This window comes from Mastigoproctus giganteus, chromosome 5 (genome assembly GCF_048544385.1).
Source record: "Mastigoproctus giganteus isolate SK-2022 chromosome 5, ASM4854438v1, whole genome shotgun sequence".
NCBI classification, from domain to species: Eukaryota; Metazoa; Arthropoda; class Arachnida; order Uropygi; family Thelyphonidae; genus Mastigoproctus; species Mastigoproctus giganteus.
This window is the reverse complement of record NC_143579.1, coordinates 186,584,212-186,599,241: the sequence shown is the minus strand read 5'-3', so window position 1 is coordinate 186,599,241 and position 15,030 is coordinate 186,584,212. Positions and strand designations below refer to the sequence as shown.

At 35.5% G+C, this 15,030-nt stretch overlaps 1 protein-coding gene across 1 annotated transcript in view; it reads left to right on the top strand.

Annotated features, from left to right (window-relative positions):
- LOC150085931 (P2X purinoceptor 4-like) overlaps nt 1–13,474 on the top strand; it is a 151,036-nt gene extending 137,562 nt beyond the window's left edge. Inside the window, exon 13 of the transcript XR_016546946.1 lies at nt 13,234–13,474. The gene's annotated coding sequence lies outside the window, so the exon portion shown is untranslated. The remainder of the gene's footprint in view (nt 1–13,233) is intronic.
- The last annotated feature ends 1,556 nt before the right edge of the window (nt 13,475–15,030 follow it).

Genomic DNA, 15,030 nt, shown 5'->3' with positions numbered 1-15,030 from the left:
ATAAATTATTCTAACACTTCATACACCAAAATAAATAATTTTAATAAATGCGCATCATGTTAAAATCCCTTTACTAGGTCCCTGTTCCCATGCACGAGATAGAACAAGGATACAAATTTGCCTTTCTCAAACTGCTGATGTCATATTGTAAAAGTCTCTTAATCCAGTTTCTAGTGTTTTCAGAGCCTTTTGTTTTCCAGTACCCCCTTCCCCCAGGCGCCTCCGTAGCCAGGTGGGAAAGAGCAGCAGCAGTGCGTAGCACACGCTTCTTGATTGACCGGGGTTCGAGCCCATCACCACCAAATAAGGAGGATGCGGAGAGGTCAGGGAATGACCGCCGTATATCCCGGAGCAATATGGCCTTAGTTGCTAATGCTCCTAAAAACCAAAAAACAACAACAACAACAACCCCCTTCCCCTGTGTGCCATTAATTCCTACTTAATTTTATTGTTGAAAAAAGACTTCCATAATTCCCTTGTGTTTCTCCCCTTATTTCTATTTAAAGCAAATGGTAAAAATTTTCTTTTATTTTTTGATGTTAGCTAGTTATTTGGTTTTTAGGAGCATTAGCAACTAAGGCCATATTGCTCCGGGATATGCGGGGGTCATTCCCTGACCTTTCCGCATCCTCCGCATTTGGTGGTGACGGGCTCGAACCCCGATCTAATCAAGAAGTGTGTGCTACGCACTGCTGCTCCTCCTTCCCACCTGGCTACGGAGGCGCCGACTTATTTTTTCAAAGGCCCCATTACTGTAACATTCCTATCAGTATATGCTTGAGTGCACTCCATTTCATTCTTTGCCTATAGAGATTCTTTAGTGTTCCAGTGTTCATCTATGCACATTACAAATCTTCCCATTTCACCAATATATACCTTACCACATTTACAGTTATTTTTGTATATTACACATCTTCTGTTATAAACGGGTGTGAGATCTTTAAACAAAGTCATCTTATTAATCAGCTTAAAGATCAGCTGAAGATCATATTTTTACTGATATTTCTTTTTTTTTTTTTATTGCTGATGCCTTTTTATGTGCAGAATCACTACCACTCTTTTTTAATCCATATCCCATGTTCTGATATTGTTCATGTTGTTTGAATATTTTTTTATTGTCTTGATAAAAAGCATTGTGTACTAGTTACTTAATAGTGATCTGCTAATACTGCTGATTTCATCTGTGATTTTTTAGTTTAAGATGTTTGAAAATCTGTGATTTTCAAACATCTGCTTATTTAAGTTTTGGTAATAAATGTTTTAATTTTTTGTGGGTGATCAAATGAATATTTTATATATTGGCCCAGTCCCTTGGCTTCCTGTATACCTATTAACTTGCTTATCATTCTCTTTAGTTGCAAGGACATCCAAGAAAGACAAGCTATTATTGGCCTCAAGCTTAAACTTAATGGTTTGATGAATTTTGTTGGATACTGATGGGATGTTGATGGATATTCTTTGAAGTTAAGTAATTCTTCCTGCCTATGTTCCCAAGTTTCATTAATGAAACGGATCCATAGAGAAGTCTCTAAAGTGGTCCACCAAATGGTTTCCCCTTCAGAGTTCTCTGTGAACAGATCCACAATAATTGGATAGTTGTGTTAGTGTAACTAAGAGTAAGAATAGGTGTATGTATACGTGCATGTACACCAATGCTAGGAGTATAGTAAATAAATTTGATGAATTTGAAGCTGGTCAAGACATAAAAGGCAGATATTGTTGGGATATCAGAGACATGGTGCCACATGGATATAAGCAGTGCAGAATTGGAATTTGGGGAGTACAAAGTATACAGAAAGGATAGAAGGGACAGGAAGGGAGAAGGGATTATGCTGTTAGTTAAGAAGCACATAAAATCTAAGGAAGTGCATCCAATTGACATTAGTGGACAATGCAATTTTGAGTCAGTGTGGTGTGACATAAGCACTGGGAAAGGAAAAATGAGAGTAGGTGTGTGTTACAGGCCTAATGAATCTGATGACTATAATGAGCAATTGTGCAGAGAAATAGAGTGGATCAGTAAATCAGATTATGTTATAATGGGGGATTTTAACTTCCCAGATATTGACTGGAACTTGTGGGTTGGTCACTTGCACACTAGCAAGACTTTTGTGGATTTATTGGATGACTGTTTTCTTCAGCAACACATCCAAGGTTCAATTAGAGGGAGTGATAGTCTTGATCTGATTATCAGCAGTGATTCTTCATGCGTTAAGAATCTGCAGATAAAGGAACCACTAGGTGGCAGTGATCACAGTGTACTGATGTGGGATTTACTTAAAGATATAACTACCATCAGGGGTCAGGGTAAGGGTTTTTGCTTTCGTAAAGGTGACTACAATGGTCACAGAAAGTTTTTAAATTCTATACAATGGGATCAACTGATGATGTTACCAACAGTAAATTCTATGTATATGTGGGAGGCCTTCAGGGAATTAATCTTGGACGGTACTAGGCTTTTCATACCAACTAAGAAATACGGTTCAAGTCTGACCAATTATAACTTTAGCATCTGCTGCCTTTCTCAATATAAGTAGTGCTGCATCAATAATTCATTATAAAGTACTAAGCCTTCCCAGCAGACCCAGAGCATACCATGGTACCTGCGCGTGCTCCGTTTCCTGTATATCAGCACCAACCTTGGGCTGTACGACCTTAAAATGCTCATCCCTATCCAGGATAATGGCCTCAAACATTACATTAATCCTACAACCCTTATCCCTATTCAGGCTATGATCACCCAAGGAACAAATCCTTAGGCTCTCCAGCCACTTCCGGTTCCATAAACCCTCTACCTTATCTGTATTACAGCTCCTTCAGCTGTTATTCCATGCCCGGTTTCCCAGGCATGTTCCGCCACAGCCGATCCCAAAACATTAGCCAATCTATGCACCCTGCTATGTTCCGGTGCTGATATACAGGAAACAGAGCATGTGCAGGTACCATAGTATGCCTTGGGTCTGCTGGGAAAGCTTAGCACTTTATAATGAATTGCTGATGCAGCACTACTTATGTTGAGAAAGGGCAGCAGATGCTGCCGAAAGCTTCAGTTTTACAGTATTACGGGTTTAACGCTTTTAATGTATAATATTTTTATTATTTTTAATATATTCATATGATTTATTGTATTTTAAATTATATTATATTTTACAGTCGATTTTATGTATTTTATTTGTAATTTAATTTTATCTATGTTTATAAAGTTAATTGGTCAGAGTTGGTGGCATCAATTATGGATAAATTTCCTGACCACAGAGGCTTTTTTAGTGAATACTATTCAAGGTTTAGGCTTAAATGGATATCAGATGAAGTAATGCAGCTCGTGGCAGAGAAAAAAAATGCATGGGATGCATATAAATTATCAGGCAACACAGAAGAGGCTCACTTTGTGACTTGATTACAGACTAGCTTATATCTGATTGTGGCAGATATAAGCTAGTCTGTAATCAAGTCACAAAGGAGATTAGGCAAGCAAAGGCAGATTACGAGAAATCTTTGGCAAAGGATGCAAAGAAAAACAGCAAAGAGTTCTTTATTTATGTAAACTCTAGAAGGAAAGGGATGAATCAGATTGGTCCACTTAACATAGTTGGTTTGACTATTGATGATCATGCTCTTAGCTGATAAACTGAATGAGTACTTTGCATCTACATTCACACAGGAGGAGTTATTCAAGGAGAGGAATGCCAGATGTTTATCAAACTCTAACTGGGAGCCAAGTGATTCTGTAATAACTGAGAGCAAAATGGAGGAAAAATTGTTTAAGTTAAACAGGAGGTAGCAAAGGAAGTAAGCAAACCGTTAGCCATAATTACGAAAGCCTCATTGGACTCTGGGGAGGTCCATGTGGACTGGAGGGGGATCAAAGGGTGACAAGAGTAATTACAGACCTGTTAGTTTGACTTCTGTTCCAGGGAAAATAAGACTCACTGGTTAAGGAAGCAATGTAGGATCATCTAGACAAGACTGCAGTTATAGTTCAGACAGCATGGGTTTGTTAAGGGGAAGCCTTGTCTGACAAATTTTATTGGACATTATGATGTGGTGACAAAGGAATTGAAAGCAAAGAATAATTTTGATATCATATACTTGGATTTTAGGAAAGCTTTTGATAACGTGGCACATGGAAGACTACTGTACAAACTGAAGCATCATGGCATTAAGGGCAAGTTGCTACAATGGATAAAAGGATGGTTGAGTGGGAGAAGACAGAGAGTGGTAATCAGTGGACACTGCTAATGGTATTAGTGGAGTTCGCCATGGACTAATGGTATTAGTGAAGTCCTTCAGGGTTTGGTGTTAGGCCCATTGTTGTTTTTGGTATTTATCAATGATATTGATGAAAGTTTATCAGGATTAATGTCTAAGTTTTCAGACAATACGAGGGTTGGCAGCATTGTTAATGACAGTAATGATAGTACACTACTGCAACAGGATCTGGAAAATTTGAGCAGACAGCCTGAGAGGTGGCAACTGAAGTTTAACATTGACAAACATAAAGTACTGCATATGGGTAGCAGTAACCCCAGAGTACCATATCAACTGGGTGGTACTACACTCAGGGTAGTGGAGAATGAAAAGGATCTGGGGTTAATTGTGCAGTCAAATATGAAGTTTTCTGAACAGTGCTAAAAGGCTGCAAGAGTAGCTCATGGTGTCTTGTCAAAATTCCTGTATGTCATTGACATAAGGAGGTGATTGTCCCCTTGTATAAGGCAATGGTCAGGCCACACCTTAAGTACTATATACAGATCTGGAGGTCTCATTTTAGGAAGGATGTAGAGCTGCTGGAATGGGTACAGAGAAGGGCAACGAGATTGGTGATGGAACAAAAGGTTGGTGTTACCAGGAAAGGCTTAAGTTCTGCAAATTGCAGCTTCTGGAGACTAGGCGCCTGCTAGGTGATCTAATCGAATTGTATAAGACCTTGAATGGATTGAGCAAGCTCAATACTAATGGGATTCTTACTCATGCTCAGATTACTCACCTGAGGGGGCATAAATTCAATTTGAGGAAAGACAATTGTAGAATAGATGTGCGGAAATTTGCCTTTAGCCAGTGGGTGGGTAATTAGTATTAGTATTAGTAATGGCCGCATGGTGCAAGAAAGCCTATGGCTTATGCTGCACCAGCCAAAAAAAAAAAAAAAACAAATAGAACAATGATAAATAAATAAATAACTAATAATAATTAATAAAATAAAAGGAAATTAAACCTGTCATCCTATGCGCTTCCCTGACTCGAAGGTACTATCCAGATGACCTTTGAATTTCCCCAAACTGTCAGCCTGTCAAGAAGCTCGATGTCTTTCTTTAGGTGCGGTCTCCATACTTAAACACAGTATTCTAAGTGTGGTCTAACAAAAGCCTTATATAATGGGATTATCACGTCCCTATCTCTACTTGCAAAAGTTCGATAGATCATCGATAGGACACCATGGGCCTTCCTTGAACCTGTTTACAATGCTCAGAGAATTTCATGTCTGACCGTATCGTAACACCCAAGTCCCTTTCCTCCAGTACTGGATTTAGTTGAACTCCACCAAGTGAATAAGTTATTTTGGGATTACTTTTCCCAGGTGTAATACCTTACACTTTGTTGGATTAAAGCATAGCTGCCATTTTTCTGACCATTCCTGAAGTCTATCTAGGTCTCTCTGAAGAAGCTCAGCTTGACAGTGATCATTAACTACTCTACCAATTTTAACATCATCTGCAAATTTAGACATCACGCCCTCTATTCCCTCATCAATGTCATTTATGAAAATTAAAAACAACAGTGGTCCTAATACTGATCCTTGGGGAACCCCACTTCTTACATCAACCCAATCTGAGGAATAGCCATTTATCACAACCCTCTGCCTCCTGCCCTGAAGCCCTCCTGCTATCCATCTAAGGATTTTTCCAGTGATTCCAACTTGTTCCAGCTTATAAAGTAACTGCTCATGTGGGACTGAGTCAAAAGCTTTGCTGAAATCTAAATAAACAATGTCGAAATTATTCCCTAAATCCAGCTCGTGAGTGACCCTTTCAAAATAGCGAACCAGATTTGTTAAACATGATTTCCCTTAACAAAATCATGCTGAGTATCCTTGAGAATTTCAATTCCATCCAAATGATCCTGAATTCCAACCTTGATCATTGCCTCCATGATTTTCCCTACCACTGAAGTCAGACTGATAGGTCGATAATTTCCCACTTCACTCTTAGAGCCACCCTTATGTATGGGAGATACACTGGCACTTTTCCAATCCAAGGGAGACTCCCCAGAGTCTAGTGATGCTTGCATAATTAGCCTCAATGGTTCAATGCACTCGCTTGTCGCCTCCCTTAAGATTATAGGGTATATTCCATCAACTCCAGGAGCCTTACTGGCCTGTAGGCTTGAAAGTTTTTTGTTAAATAATCTTGCGAAATTTCAATATCATTAATTACATATTTTTCAACTTCGCTTCCACAATTTTCCATTGCCACAAAAGGTTTTTCATTTGTAAATATTCATGCAAAATAACTGTTGAGTTCATCTGCAACGGAAGCTGGTGTATATAATACTATCTCCTTTCCCTTACATAAAGGCCCGATCTGGTTTGTCCTGCTCTTCTTGGCTCCTTATCCCGCCCTCTTTGCACTGTTTGCTAGTGATTTCTCATAAACTGCCTTTGTCTGTCGAACCTTTTCTGTGGCTCTATTACAGATCATCTTGTAGGTGTTATAGGCTTCAGTACTTTTTATTGCTCTGTAACCTTTCCATGCTACCTTTTTCTGCTCAAGTAATGTGGCAACTTCACTATTCATCCAACTTGGAACCCTCCTCGTCGAGTATTTTTTTAATGGTAAATACGCATTCAAGGCATCTGTGATTAATGTTTTAAAAGCATACCACAGTTCGAATGTATTCATTCTCTGTGCAATATCTACCCAGTTAATAGAGGCCATGTAGTACCTTAAGGCATCGTTATTTCCTTTTCTGAAATTAAAACCCATTCCTTTGCCTTTTACTACTACTACCTCTCTCATCATCATCCACCAAAGAACTCCATGATCACTTCCTGCTACTGGTTCCTCTACTGTCAGCCCTGTTATGTCATCTGATTCATGGGAGATGATGAGGTCTTGGATATTCTTTTCTCTAGTACTTTCCCTGACATGTTGATACAAATAATAGTCATCTAGTTGATTTAAAAATTTTGTTCCCCATGTCGAGTTTCCTTCCCATTTACTCCAATCAATTAGAGGCAAATTGAACTCACCCATAATAAGACATTGACGCTTACTTGCCCATTCCATTTGCATGTAGAGGCTTTCGTCATAATCTTCACAATCACCTGGTCTGTAGATTACTCCTACTCGCATTATACCTTTGTTTCCAACTATCTCACACCATACAGATTCTATACTAGCATGTGAAACATCTGAATCCGGGGAAGCTATCGTCGCGCGCAGGCTGCTTCTGATAAGAAGCATTACCCCACCACCCCTTCTATCTACCCTATCCTTCCTAAATACATTATATAAGCCGTACTGAAACTCATCATCCCCAATTTCCAGGTGGCACCACGTCTCCGTAAGCCCTATTATGTCCACATTACTTGTTTTAACCAGCAGTTCGAATTCGCTCATTTTATTGACGACACTTCTAACATTACTATATAAACAATTAAGACTTACTGTTCTTGTAATAGTTGGAACAAACTTCCATCTGTTGTAGTGGTGGTCAGCAACTTAAATTAGTTCAAAGCAGAACTAGACAAACATTTGGAGTAAATGGATGGATGAAATGGGAAGGATGGTCTTTTTTGTTTTTGTTTTTTGGCTGATGCTATATAAGCTTGCTTTCTTGCATCATATGCCCTGCTAATGGTGCAAGAAATAATCAGTCATAATGGATCCCCTATGCTGAGGCCTGTTTTTTTTTTTTTTTTGATGAAATGTATAAGGGATCTGTAAGGTAATATCTTATTAGTTTGTAGCACTCTTACTTCCCAACTTGCAGTTTTTATTTCTATAATATTAATAGTTTGATCTACCAGAATGTTAATAAACGTATCATTGACATTGAGACATGCTAGAATACCCCCTTTTTTATTCATTTCCATTTAATCACTTTGATGAATTCCTCTGAATTAGTAGCCATTTGGCTAAATTCTGGGCCGGACCAAACTTTCCATTCACAATGAACCTTAATCTTTTGTATTTTAATATTACCAAACATATTGGGGACCTCACTGTTTGTGGGCCCAATAAAATTGTGTCTTTTTATTGATAATGTTTTTGTTTAATTATATTTTTGTGGCTTTCATGAGTCATCTTTCTCTAGCTTTTGCAATATGCTCGTTTATCGTAAAGTATATGTGTCGGAATAGCTCATTTCCTGGTGGATATCATGAGAAATCATCCATAAGAAAGCATCTATTTAAAGACAGGGTTAAAGTTGGAATATTTTATTTGTACCATAACCATATGGTATGACCAAAAATACAGTAGACCCTCCCTCCCATGCTTTATGGTATTAATCCATTCCAGAGACACCATTGTGTCGTGAAAATATCATAATGTGAACCCACTTTCAAAACAGTTTGAACACGTGCCGCCAACATCCATTTACTGTCCAACTTCAAACTTACAGAACCAACTTTTCATCTTCCTTGTTTATTAATTCAACTGCCGTTTTCTGGAACAACTTTCCTTCATACGTATTTCCTGAAATACGTATGAAGTTCAAGTCTAATGTCAACAAATATCTTCTTTCATCTTCTCAACCTGTAACTCAAGCATGGTACTAAGTACTATAGGTTCTAATAGCTCTCTTGTTTGGGGTTCTCATATAAAAAAAAAAAAAAAAAAGTAACATTGTTTTTTGGTAATTCATTCCAAGACCTCGAAAGTTGGAATTTTCGCTATATAACTAAGCTATTTATCTATCTAATGGTGATTTTTATAATGGAATTTGTACATATTGATTAAAAAAAATTGATTAAAGCACAATGCAAAAAAATCACTTCAACTAAAGGATGCAAAAACAAAACATGCTGCCAACACGTTTACAATTGCTGCTATTGGTTGAGAGAAAGGACCATGTGGTCCGGTCGGAGGCAATTGTAAGCCCGTCGTAAAGTGAAATAAGTAGGCACCGGTTAACATGATCACTGGTTAGTAGAATCAGCTGCTTTATAGAAACAAATTTAAAAAAAAACAATTTAAATCATTAAAGTGCAATTTAATACATTATCTTATCTTTAATTAGATAATGTATTAAAATGCACTACACTTTAATACATTATCTTATGTTCGGCTATAAGAATCAATTTTGAGTGCCTATATCAGCACTGGAAGTGGTGATATTTTTCTAAAGCACATTTCTGGAGATTCCAACCATAAAACAATTTGCACTTTCTGGTTTATTGGGTTTTTTGTTAGTGCAATCTATTATAAATGGGTAGTAAACTCAATCTTATTGCATTTGCGATAATACTGATAGCTGCAATTCTGTGGATTTTACATTATTACAGTGAAAATGTATTTCCCCTTTCATGAAATCTTCAGTCATAAAAATCATAAATAAATTTTCAGAATCTTCTCTTCATTCCTATTTTTTAAGCTTTGTGAACTTTTACTCTGTATCTCACTTGTGCGTATCATGTTAGCTGCAATTTGTGTGTTCTTTGTTATTGATTGCTTATCTGTTTTAAATTTTACAACCCAAAAAAAAAAAAAAAAAGTCAGTGAATAGAAATATCAATTAGTATGTACTAGGGCTTGCAAACCGGTTAAATCGGTTTTCATATTGAGTTGTTAAAACCGAAACCGAGCTTCTAAAACCGGATTCGAATATTTTCTTAGTTAGCCCTCGAATATAGTTTCTTGTTACGCACATTTTCTTTTGTTTGTTCGTTTGTCTGGATCGTTCAACTGCTTTATGTTTTAAACATGTTTTTTATTTTATTTTATGTTTGGGAACGAATCTCATGGGCAAGCGGCCCAAATCTAGGATGGAATACCTTTTATCTTCCCATCTGTATCATGGCACGATGCAGGTTTACTCATTTACGACTGAGTGGGTCGGAGCGATAGCGTAAAAGAAAATGCTCAACATTTCTCCGTTCCATCTATCTTGTTCGCCAGGCAAGTTATGGAACGCGCCTTATTGATGGTTACCCACTAGAAACAGATTTGCTGAATATTGCATCAAATTTCTATCGTAGAAAGTTTTTTGCTTCTTTATTCCTATTAAATTTGCGATCAAATGTTCTCCAAAAAGCAGCTTCACCAAATTTAGCTTTTATGTAATTTTGAAAATACAATAGATTTAATTGGGGAAAAAAAAATTGCGAGTAAATAAATAAAAAATTTCTTTTGTGAAAATTTTGAAACTTGCCTCGTTTAGACTCTTCATTCAGTGCTTGCGGGAGTGACGCATAGTATTGTGCCTTTGTTATCTTCAATATTTTTATTTAAAATTGTCGGTGATATAAATTCCTACTAATTAATATTTATTACTCTTAATATGTCTAAGATGAAATCAAATGTATGGAATTATTTTGCTCGCAAAAGCAAAGATGAAGCACAATGTTCGAAATGTCAGAAGATAATGAAGTCGTCTGGAGGATCTACATCATCTTTGATGTTGCATTTAAAGAAAATGCATCAGATTGACATTAAACAAGATAACAGTGAACCTCCCGTAAAAATGGTAAGAACATTAGCAAACTTTATTGTTAAAAAATCTATGGAAGAAGAGATTTCAAAAGAGATTTCTTTTAATTCATTTGCCAAGAGTGAGTTTATACAATCAAGCCTTCACCTTCAGAGAAATAAATACGATAAATTACCACCAGCCTCAGTGAATGGAATTAAAAATATGGTTCTGAATTATTATAAAACTAAGAAAGAAGAATTCATTCAGCATTTCAAAAATTCATTGGTTTTTGGTGCACGGTATTCATTGACTCTAGACGAATATACGTCTATACAAAATAAAAAGGTATATGAATATAAATGTGCATTCAAAAGACAATCATTGGTCATTAGGTCTTATTGAGATTAATGGTTCACTTGATACCAGAAAAACTGAGCAAATTGTGAATGGACACTTGAAGAAATTTGGTTTGAACTTGGATGAGGATATTGTTGCCTGCACCATCGATGGAGCAGCAATGATGATTAAGTTTGGCAAGAAAATTACGCCTAATCATCAGCAATGTATAGCCCATTGTATACATCTGTCAGTTATATATGTACTTTATGAAAAAGCAATCAATTGTAGTGCCACAGTCTCTGAGTCTCCCAAAGACAATGAAGAAAATGAAAATAATGAAGAAAGTAGTGATGATGAAGCAGTTGAAGAAAGACAGCAAGGCATGCTTTATCAAACCGACTTTACTGATGAGTTCATTTATTTCTTCAATCCAATGGCCAATATTTCACAAACTATTAACAAAGTCAGAAAAATTTGCAAGCTTTTTCGAAAATCGCCTACCAAAAATGACGTATTACAAAATTTTGGTAAAGCAAAATTTAATGGGAAAGAATATAAACTTATATTAGATTGCAAGACTAGATGAGATAGCACATTCTATATGATTGAGAGAGTTTTGAAATTGAAAAATTGCATTCCAAATGCTCTATGTGCAGTACTGTCAACTGAAGCTGTGTCTGACGATGACTGGAAAACACTTGAATTGCTAAGTGAAACTTTGCAACCAGATGAAATGATTCTGAAGGCTATAACCTCAGAAGATACAGACTTACTTAAAGCAGAGTCCTCAATAGAATTTCTGCTTGCTAAGCTTGATACAGCAGAAAACCCATTTGCTTTAAAATTTCACCAAAGCCTTTTGCAGCGTTACAATGCAAGACGAAATTGCCCAACTTTGACTTTGCTGAGCTATGTACACAACCCCAAAAAGTTTAGGAAAAAAATTCAGGTTCAAGAACTTTTTGATTTTCCAAGTAAGCAAGTTTTGAAAAAGCATGCTGTAGAGATTTATCAGAGATTATTTGCAAAACATTCCGAAGGAGTCTTAGCGTTGAATGAAGAAACTGAAAATAAACGAACCGTTCTTTTAGAAGAAAACAAAGACTCGTCTAGTTCCGATGTTGGAGATGCACTCATGCGAGAGTATGTAATAGTGTAATAAAGAGATTAACTGATGAGCCTTCAAAATATCCGAGTGAATTGGAAATCAGCAAAGAATTTAAAATTTTGGAGGCAACTAGTTGTAGAAGTGAAAAGCTGGAGAAAGTTTATAGAGCACTGCTGACCATTAAACCAACAAGTGTCCAATCTGAGAGAGTGTTTTCGATCACTGGTCTCTTTAACACAAAAATAAGGTCAAGTCTATCAGGAAAAATGCTTAATATACTGTGTTTTTTAAAGGATCATTTTCAGAAAAAAGCTGAGCAATAAATAGTAAAGTAATTTCCCCAAGCTGTTTTTTTTCACATTATTTTTATTTATTTATTTATTATTATTATAGGGCTTATTATTTTTTTGTTTACTATACGAGAAGATAGTTTTTATTCAAAGGATTTGAATACAATTTGTAATTTTGTATAATCTCAAGCTGGTTACTTTTTTGGAGAATTTTAATTTTTTTATTTTTTTTACTATAAGAGGTGATAGATTTTGTTTAAAAGATTTGATTACGATTTGTACAATCTACCCAAGATAAAATAAATACCTGTGTTATAAGCTTTTAATTATTTTCCCTAAGTCTGAAAAAATCGGTTTTAAAACCGGTTTTAAGAGTAAACTTCGGTTAAACTCGGTTTTGAAATTTCTCGGTTTTATGCAAGCCCTAGTATGTACATATTACAGTATTAAGCTATGTATATAAGTGTAAATCTATTTTTATTTTGCTAACCTGTGGAAAATATCCTTCCAGTTTTCATGTCTAATTTTTGTTAATTGGTAAGGTAATAAAGTGTAAATTTGTGCTTCATATCTTTACTTTTATAGCCTGTAGATAATATTCCTATTTTCTCTTATTAGAATCACTGTTAAATAAAATTAAAATTCAATTTGCAAATGTGATTCACAATGACTGGCACTTAACCATATATTGTGTGGTGAATGGTATTTTATTATGGAGAGTCCATCGTAAAGTAATTTGATCGTACAGTGAGCCAATCATAAAGCAGGGGTCCACTGTATACATAGAAAATTTGTATCTGTATGCTATGAATAAAATATCTTTTTGAGTTGTAGTTATGTAATTTTTTTTTTTTTTTTCAGCTTCAAGAATCTTTAACTTCAGGTGCTGATGTTATCAAAATAAACAAAGTGATATTAGTGAAATGAGCAAAGTAAACTGTAATAGAGGTGAAAGCTAAAAATTCTGGGCTCGTCCCTTCTGCTGGAAGATACTTTACACCCCCAAACTATGCACTTTAAAAATGATACTGAATCATGGTAGTTTTGTAACCGAGCTGGCATAGTTAGTAAATGTGAAATTTAAACTATTTTTAATAGGTATTCAAAACTCAATAAGCATCCATAAAGGTAGATATTGAGTTTTGAATACATATTTTTCATATTTTAATATTTTCTGCCATAAGTAATATGTGAAACATGTATTAAATTATATATTTTTCAAATTTTAATGTTTTGCTTCAAGTTGTGTATTTCCTGGTACAAATTTATCCCATTGATATCCTCCTTGTAAAAAAAAAAAAAGTAAAGTGCAGCCATTATCAACCCACTGCAGGATGGAAGCCTTCTCAACAATTCATGCTGAGGGAAATGGACCATAATCTGCCACGCTGGTCCAGTGCCGGTTGGCAGATCGACCGTATTCAGCAGTCAGGGGCTTGAACCCCGATTTACTCAAAGAGCGTGTGCTACTGCACTCCCACTCCTGACCACTCGGCTACGGATATTATTTCTTAATTTGTTCTCTAACTTTTAGATGTTCAACTTTTCATCACTTTTGTTTCCTAAATTCAAAATAACATAAAAGACTAAAAGCATTTCCGTGCGTCTTTTTTTTCATGAATTTAAAGCCATATTGAAAATTTCAAAATAACTAATGTGACTAGGATCCTCAATGTAGTATGTCTGTCTGTCTTTAATATATACTCAAATTGCTTAGTCTTTTTTTTCCTGATCTAATTACATTATTTGCAAACTTAAATTCTGCTCCAATTATTTCAGTAACATTCTTATCCATTAAGAAATAATGAAAATCTTCATCAGAGTATTTTAAAAATGTTGTCACATGATTTTAAATTGTTGTAACTGTTTCCTAGTTAAATTTTCTTTTGATAAATACAAAGTTTAATTAAGTTCCAAGACACTAAGTCTGTTTAAAGAAAACTAGATGCTAGAAAGAAAAAACTTAATTTTTTTAAAGTTGTTACCTTGAACAATTATACAATTTAAAGTTGTTACCTTGAACAATTATACACTTGAGATTGCCCGTAAAGTCATTTGAATTATTTTTTAAATGCATTTAAACTTGCCACCACCAATTTCTTTGTTAATTTTTTTTTTATTTATTCACCCCCACACTAGACTACATGACGTGGTGGGTAAAAAAGAAATCAAGGGAATAAGGGGAGTGATTTAGTTCCACAATACCACACTTTGTCACCAACTTCCTCTTCTCAAAACTGAAGCTTCGGTGAATTTTTTTGACTAAATAATCAAAAACTTGCATAGTACTCCTTATTCACTGTTTTATCACCTACAAAATATCTTGGAATGGACTTCCTTCTTTTAACTGCCAGATTTGCTTTGGACTTTGTCCATCTAACAGCAGTTGTGAGAAAAAGTATTTTGTGGGCAATGCTTTTGAACAATCAATACACAAATAACCAAATTGTCAAAATAATCCAAGTGTGATTATTTTGATTTAATTTTATGTATTTCATGTCAAATTATCAGCTTCATTATTGGAGGTAAGGTCATTTAATTCTGTTAATGAAGTAGATTTTAAAATGATTATTATTCTGTATATATTTCAAATATTGTTAATACTGTGAAAGATCTAAATTGATTCATAAGGCTCATTTACACCTCCAAATTATGTAT